Source organism: Lactuca virosa, chromosome 1 (genome assembly GCF_052849685.1).
Source record: "Lactuca virosa cultivar CGN04683 chromosome 1, Lactuca_virosa_CGN04683_v6, whole genome shotgun sequence".
Classification (NCBI taxonomy): Eukaryota; Viridiplantae; Streptophyta; class Magnoliopsida; order Asterales; family Asteraceae; genus Lactuca; species Lactuca virosa.
Genome location: NC_136426.1, coordinates 264,901,656 through 264,909,916, shown reverse-complemented (window position 1 = coordinate 264,909,916; position 8,261 = coordinate 264,901,656).

Genomic DNA, 8,261 nt, shown 5'->3' with positions numbered 1-8,261 from the left:
AGTGAGGTGGTGGTGGCTTGCTTTTGTCATAAAATAAGGAAAAGCAAATATTCCCTCAATAATTAGTCCAACCACCAATTCTTTTAATACATTTTTATAAAAACCCTGGAGATTTATATATTTTGGGGCCTTAGTTTATAAAATAAAGTTTTGGGTGAAAATCCCACGTTAAAATAATGAAAAACGGAGTTAAAACGAAGTCGTAGTCGAAAAACCGGTAAAAAGGGGCCGTCTTTGGGAGAGATTTGGGAGAGATTTCAAATAGAAAGAGATAGAGTGAAAACGATTTAGAAAGGTTTCGTTTGTGATTAATTTGAGTGTCCGGCTTCACAACGCAAGGTTCGTAAACCCCGTTAAACCGTGTTTTAGTGTCGTACACAATCCCGATGATTGTGCAATAGTGTTTTATCGCTTTGGTTCGTTGTTTAGCACTGTTAAGGCTAAGGAAAATCAAACACATGAACTTTCCAAATGATGATTTCTCATTAAAATAGCGAATTGTATAGTGATTACATAACGTAAACCCTAACATACAAGGGTTATTGGAGTTGACCGGTTTGACTTGTTGACTTTGTTTGACTTTGACTTGACCGAAATTTGACGGTTGTCACATCATCCCCCCGTTAGAAGGAATTTCGTCCCGAAATTTTCATTTTGACTGGGATTTCAAGAGTTTGGGAAGAGATGTGGATACTTTTGTTTCATCTGATCCTCGCGTTCCCAGGTGAATTCGGGTCCTCGTTTAGCGTTCCAACGGACCTTCACGATGGGAATACGACTTTGTTTCGTTCGTTTGATTTCCCGATCCATGATTTCGACTGGTTCCTCCACGAAGTGGAGATTTTCGTTAACTTCGATTTCGTCGAGTGGTATTACGAGTGTCTCATCAGACAAACACTTCTTTAGGTTCGACACGTGAAATGTGGGATGTACTTTGTCGAGTTCCTGAGGTAATCGAAGTTTGTATGCTACTGGCCCAATCCTAGCAAGGATTTCGAATGGCCCGATGTACCTTGGATTTAGTTTCCCGCGTTTGCCGAATCGTATCATTCCTTTCCAAGGGGAAACTTTTAGTAGTACACGATCACCCACCTAGAATTCCAAGGGTTTGCGTCGTTTGTCTGCGTAACTCTTTTGCCGATCGCGAGACGCTTTCAGTCTTTCTCGAATTTGAACGATCTTTTCTGTGGTTTCCCTTATGATTTCAGGGCCAGTGAGGGTGCTATTAGAGACTTGCCCTCTAGCTAGCTGTGTATCCCCCACCTCAGCCCAACACAGGGGTGATCTGCATTTGCGACCGTAAAGAGCTTCGAATGGAGCCACTTTGATGCTAGTATGATAGCTGTTATTGTAGGAGAATTCGATAAGCGGTAGATGGGTATCCCATGCTTTACCGAAGTCTATCACACAAGCTCTTAACATGTCTTCCAACGTTTGAATGGTTCGTTCGCTCTGTCCGTCGGTTTGTGGGTGGTAGGCCGTACTCATGTCAAGCCTAGTTCCCAATGATTTTTGTAGAGACTGCCAAAACCGTGAGGTAAATCTACTATCTCTATCGGAGATAATGGATATCGGCACACCATGGAGTCGTACAATCTCTTTGATGTACGTTCTAGTCAGCTTCTCCATCTTGTCGGTTTCTTTTATCGGTAGGAAGTGTGCTGATTTGGTCAATCTGTCTACGATTACCCATATGGTGTCAAGCCCGCCCGATGTCTTAGGCAGCTTGGTTATGAAGTCCATGGTTATTCGTTCCCACTTCCACTGAGGTATATCCGGCTGTTGTAATAGCCCGGATGGTTTCTGGTATTCGATTTTGACCTTGGCGCAAGTCAGACACTTGCTCACATAGGTAGCAATCTCAGCTTTCATGTTCGGCCACCAGTATAATTTCTTGAGGTCCAGATACATCTTATCCCACCCGGGATGGATGGAGTATCGAGTCTTGTGTGCTTCATTCATGACGACGTCTCGGAGTCCACCGAACTTCGGTGTCCAAATCCAGTTCATGATATAACGTGCTCCATCATCCTTGACTTCTAAGTTTTTATCCATTCCCCTTAATGTCTCTCCTGCCACCTTTTCTGGTTTCAAAGCTTCCAGTTGAGCTTCCTTGATTTGTATGGTCAGGTGGGAATGGATTGTCATTGTTAAGGATTTTACTCGGCGGCCCGAGTACTCCTTCCTGCTTAGAGCATCGGCCACTACATTGGCCTTGCCCGGATGATAACGAATTTCGCACTCGTAGTCATTCAGCAACTCTACCCATCTCCTCTGTCGCATGTTGAGCTCTTTCTGATTGAGGATATGCTGAAGACTTTTGTGATCAGTGAAGATAGTGCATTTCGTGCCGTAGAGGTAGTGTCTCCAGATCTTCAAAGCGAATACTACTGCTCCTAATTCCAGGTCGTGGGTAGTATAATTAACCTCGTGCGTCTTAAGCTGTCTTGATGCATACGCGATAACCTTCCCTCTCTGCATGAGCACACATCCGAGGCCTTGATTCGAAGCATCACAGTACACTACGAAGTCTTCGGTTCCCTCTGGGAGAGACAAGATCGGTGCGCTGCATAGGGCTTGTTTTAACGTTTGGAAAGCAGTTTCTTGTTTATTTTCCCACTTGAATATCACACCTTTCTGCGTCAAGGTGGTGAGTGGTTTCGCAATCTTGGAGAAGTTTTGTATAAATCTTCGGTAGTAGCCAGCAAGCCCAAGGAATTGTCGAATTTCGGTTGGCGTCTTGGGTGCTGACCAATTCTCGATTGCCTTGATCTTGGAGGGATCCACATGTATGCCTTTCTCACTTACCACATGGCCAAGGAAATCCACTTCTCTAATCCAGAATTCACACTTAGAGAACTTAGCATAAAGCTTCTCCGCTCTTAGTGTCTCTAGCACTTGGCGTAGATGTAGGCGATGCTCTTCTTCGCTTCGCGAGTAGATCAAGATATCGTCGATGAATACGATTACAAACTTGTCTAGGTAGGGTCGACACACTCTATTCATTAGGTCCATGAATACCGCAGGTGCGTTTGTTAAACCGAAGGACATCACCACAAACTCGTAGTGCCCATAGCGAGTTCTGAATGCAGTTTTGGGAATATCTTCTTCTTGAACTCGTAGCTGATGGTAACCTGACCTTAGGTCGATCTTTGAGAAGAAATTTGCTCCTTGGAGTTGGTCGAAAAGGTCGTCGATTCGGGGTAGAGGATATCGGTTCTTGATGGTGAGTTTGTTTAGTTCCCGATAGTCGATGCACATGCGAAAGGATCCGTCCTTCTTCTTTACAAAAAGGACTGGTGCTCCCCAAGGTGAGAAGCTTGGTCTGATGAACCCTTTGCTCAAAAGCTCGTTCAACTGACTGGACAACTCTTGCATTTCTGTTGGTGCGAGGCGGTATGGAGCTCTGGCTACGGGGGTAGCTCCGGGTATTAAGTCAATTCTAAAATCGACTTGTCGTGCGAGTGGTACACCAGGAAGATCTTCTGGGAACACATCCGGGAAGTTACACACTTCGGGGATGTCTTTGATGTCTTTCACGTCTTGTTTCTTGTCTACTACGTGGGCCAAGAAGGCGTGGTACTCCTTCCGGAGATACTTTTGGGCTTTGATGCATGAGATGATTTGTAAATTCGCACTAGGTTTGTCACCATAGATGAAAAGGGTTTCGTCATTTGGTAGATTGAGGCGAACGGCCCTTTCGTAACATAGAATGTCGGCACGGTGAGGAACTAACCAATCCATCCCGATGATTACGTCGAAGCTTTTTATGGTGACCGGCATCAGGTCAATTTTAAATGTATGGTTGTTTAGAGTGAGAGTACACTCTGAGTATATATCGCTAGTGCGTTCTACTTTCCCATTTGCCATTTCTACTACATAAGTATCCTTTAGTGCTTGGGGATTTTGTTCAAGTAATTGTTTATATTGGTGGCTCACGAAACTCCTCTCCGCTCCACTATCGAATAGTACGCATGCATAAGAGTTATTGAGGAGAAACGTACCGGTAACCACCGTGGGATCCTCAACTGCTTCCCCATGTCCTATTGCCAGAATTCTTCCTACTCCACCAGCATTAGGGGCTTGTGCTTTGGGGCAGTTTCTTTTGAAGTGACCGGCGTCTCCACAGTTGTAGCAGGTTCGGGTTGCCCCCGTACTGGCGACTTGGTTGATTGGTCGAGCCGGCGCTTTACAGAAACGAGCAGTGTGCCCCTTCCTGTCGCAGTTGTTACAGTGCATCTCCCTACAAGCACCATTGTGGTGAAAGTTGCACTTGTTGCACTTAGGTAGGGTTCCAGCATATGGCTTCGGTGGTGCTGGAGTGGTAGCAGTAGTGGCAGCATTAGTGGCAGCATGGACAGCAACAGTTTGTTGCTTCTTAGCGGGGTCCTGTGCTGGTTGGGTCTTCTTTTGGTTCCAGAACTTCCTTTTGTTGTTTCCCCCTTTTGATTGATCAGTGGTGGTGGTTGTAGTATTATGACCGGCTCGGTGGTCAACAAGTTGTTGTGCCAGCTCCCTGGCACTGTCAAAAGTAGTTGGCCTTGAAGCCAGGACACTACTTTGCACTTGGGGAGACAGTCTCCAAAGGTATCGCTCCACCTTTTTCTCCTCCGGAGTAACCATTGTTGGGCAGAGGAGAGCCAATTCACTGAATCGGGTGGTGTAGGTTTCAAGGTCGGAGCACGTCATCCTGAGGTTCCAAAGTTCTTGTTCCAGCTTTTGAATTTCACCTCTCGGGCAGTACTACTTCATCATCAAGGTTTTTAGTTCTGCCCAGGATATGGAGCTAGCCACTTCGAGAGTAAGTGAATTAATCCGACAGTTCCACCAAGTAAGGGCCCGGCCGGTGAAAGTGAAGGCTGCGAACTTAACTTTGCTCGCTTCGGGGCAAGAGCACACTTGAAAGACTACTTCAGTCTTTTCAAACCATTGCATTAAAGTGATGACTCCCCCGCTCCCATTGAAGTTGTCGGGTTTGCCATTGGTGAAGTCTTTGTAGGAACACTCTCTTGTACGCCATGTACTGTCTCCGTGGTTAGAGTTTGTTGCACCCGATCCAGAACCACCAGCTCTGTTTGTCCCTATCTGCGATATTACGGCCGCTACGGCTGCTGTTACTGCAGCCTGGAACATCGCAGGATCAAACTGTGGAAGCAGCGACGGAGGAGGTGTTGCTGTGTTGCCGGAAGGTCTTGGTCTTCTCCTTGGCGGCATGATTCTGTCATAAGTCGTAAACCAATGTACTTTTAGTAAAAGTATATTTATAGGAAGAGAAATCTTTTATACATAAAGTATATTATTACGTTGTTTTCCGGTATGTTTACGATACATACGATTTTATACTTTTAATTGACCCAATACATTGGGTTATGAGGTAAAATGAAAGTATAAAATATTTTATTTGAGTTTCCTTGTTTCCAAGTATATGACTGTTTGTAAAAGTTTTACATATACTAATTTAGTCGGGACATAATTAATATATTATATTTTAAAATGATCTTTATCGGTTACTTAATTAGTTGCAAAGTGCATACCAGTCATATGTGATTAAGATATAATAGTCCTTCGAATAGATGACCCTAACTCCAAGACCACAACCAAACAAGGACAGGAAGTGAAACAAAGATACATAAATTCTAAGTCTATAGCATCTTAGTTACATATGACCTTAGCGCATCCACTTAGCAGCTATTGATCTATAAATAAAGACCTATTTAATTCTCAGATAATTTATTATAGTAACACAAAATACTCCTATAGTATTTGTAAATGTTTAGTTTTGAGTTCTTAAAGTATCCTTTTGTAGTGTGTTATTAGGTTTGTTAGATTTGTTGTCCATCCTGACCATCCCCCGGTATATGCAAGTCAATTCCCGGACAGATATAGTTGATCAGGCTATATCCTTCCCAGATTTAATCCACATATACTAAGGCATACTCAAAATGTTCAACTCTTCTTCTTTTGCTTTATGTTTTCGCTAGTTATGATACCATGCGAGCATGTAATGTATGTATGTATACTTTAATCAAGAAAATCATTTATTTTCTAAGAGTATATTTATTTGAAAAATGCACAAATCAGAGACTATTAGTCCCAATTGTGTTTATAGTTTGTATATCTTATGTGGTTTGATATACTTAATTTACTATAAACTGTGCTCTGATACCAATCTGTCACACCCCCAAACCAAGGATGGCGGAAACGTCCGGGGGTGGAGGACTTCATGTATAGTATCATAACAACAATTGTAATAGTAATTGAAGCAAACACAACCAACATATATATAATTGAAAAAGTGACATCATTGTATGAATTACATGTTTACGAATCAATTACAATATGTTGAAAAATATGAAATAGTAGACGCCTTAGCACCCCATCCTCAAAAGCACTTGGTTACCTGTTTAATGATTTCCTGAGAATACAAGTTGTTTGAAAAAGTGTCAACACAAAGGTTGGTGAGTTCATAAGTTTTTGTTTGGTATTATTAAAAGCCTTTCGTTTGTAAAAGTAGTATTTGTGTTAGAAAATCCAATATTTTCCTTAATGTGTAAATGTAGTCTTAAAACCCAAAGACCGAAATGTACAAGTAATTTGTCATATTTATAGTAAAACAATGCAAGTTTAAATCGACATAAACTCGTTAAATTTTAATGAAGTTCCCGTAAATTCCAATGTTTATTAATACTTTATGTGAGTTTATTATAACCATACTATGACCAAGGTTGCCTAAAACGACGTTCTTCAGGCGTCGGAAATGTTATGACATTTGTCACCCCAGACCTATCGGTCTAACTGTTGCATGCAGTTTAGGTGTGGGTTTGTCAAACCCAATATAGATCTATACACAACTATCACGCTCTCCTTCAAGGAGACTCTGGTTACAATATAGGACTTAATGGTAATTTGAAGTAATGTCTCACAAAGTCATTAACGGAATTACGTGTTATGAAAACTTGGTACCGTATGGCCGTACCTTGCTTAATGAAAATATCCTTTGTATAAATGTACCCTTTTTAAATGTATGTGTTATGTAATGTATCATAAACTATACCTATTATAGTTTATCAACCAAGGGTAGTACGTAGTAATGTATGCAAACTATTTTCAAAATAGTTTATTAAATGTTTGAATGTATCGGTTGTACTTTGATTATAATCACTTGTTATTCTTTATATTTTATAAGTCCAAATCCATTTGTAAACTGATGTGTGTCAAAATATTAAGATAAAATGTCATATATTGCAATAACATATAATCACATAAAGATATACACCTTGCTCAACATGTTACAAGGTGAAATGAAATTGACAGCAACTTTTCGTTGAATACAGTTTTTGTTACTGTTCTTAGAAAATTTATAGAAAAATCATCAAAGCTCCAAATCCAAATCCACAAATTATGAGAGTTTGGAATATGAGTCTAGTTTGTTCGTAAATTTTATCATGATTTTTAGTGATCTCTAACAGAGGTGAAAATGTTCATAATCAAAGACTGGTCCGGGTTTGCCTCTGAAATGACAGGAAGTTTTGTAAAAATCACCATAAATTGTAGAAAAATCATATGGAGATGTGCAAGTAGCCATTTTAAAGCTAAGAGTTTGAACTACTTGCACCTGGAACAGTTTTGAAAACTAAAATATTTAAGTTGAGCAAAACAGTCCGTGATCGAAGTTCATCTTTTCTGATGTAATCTGATAGAAAAAGTTTAATTGTGTTCTTGATGATTTTACTTGTATTCCCCCCTTAAAACTTAAGAAAAACATGTAAATGTAGGGGTATGAACTCACCTTATGTGATTTCAGTAGATGAAAGTGAGATAGAGGAAGTGTTCAACCCAAGAACACTAAGAAGATGTCTTGATGATTCGAGAATCTAACACCGAATAAGATGGAATTTGTGTAAGATATCAATGATTTGAGTAGAATGGAGTTTAATAATTATATGAATGATGAATATACTTACTAATTGAAGAAAGAAATCCCTGAAGAAAGCCTTGAAGTTCTTGAAGTTGAGAGAAAAGATGAGAAAATTTTAGAGAGTGTCCTTTGGTTGCTAAGTGTAGAATGAAAGAACTTTATGGAGAATGAGGAGAGAGGATCAATCCTCCAGCTCTTAGAACGTGGGAAGAGCTGAAGATTGGGTGTAAAGGTCCACTAAGGTGACAAGGAGTAGTGGGAAAGAGTGGATGATCATAGAGTGAGGTGGTGGTGGCTTGCTTTTGTCATAAAATAAGGAAAAACAAATATTCCCTCAATAATT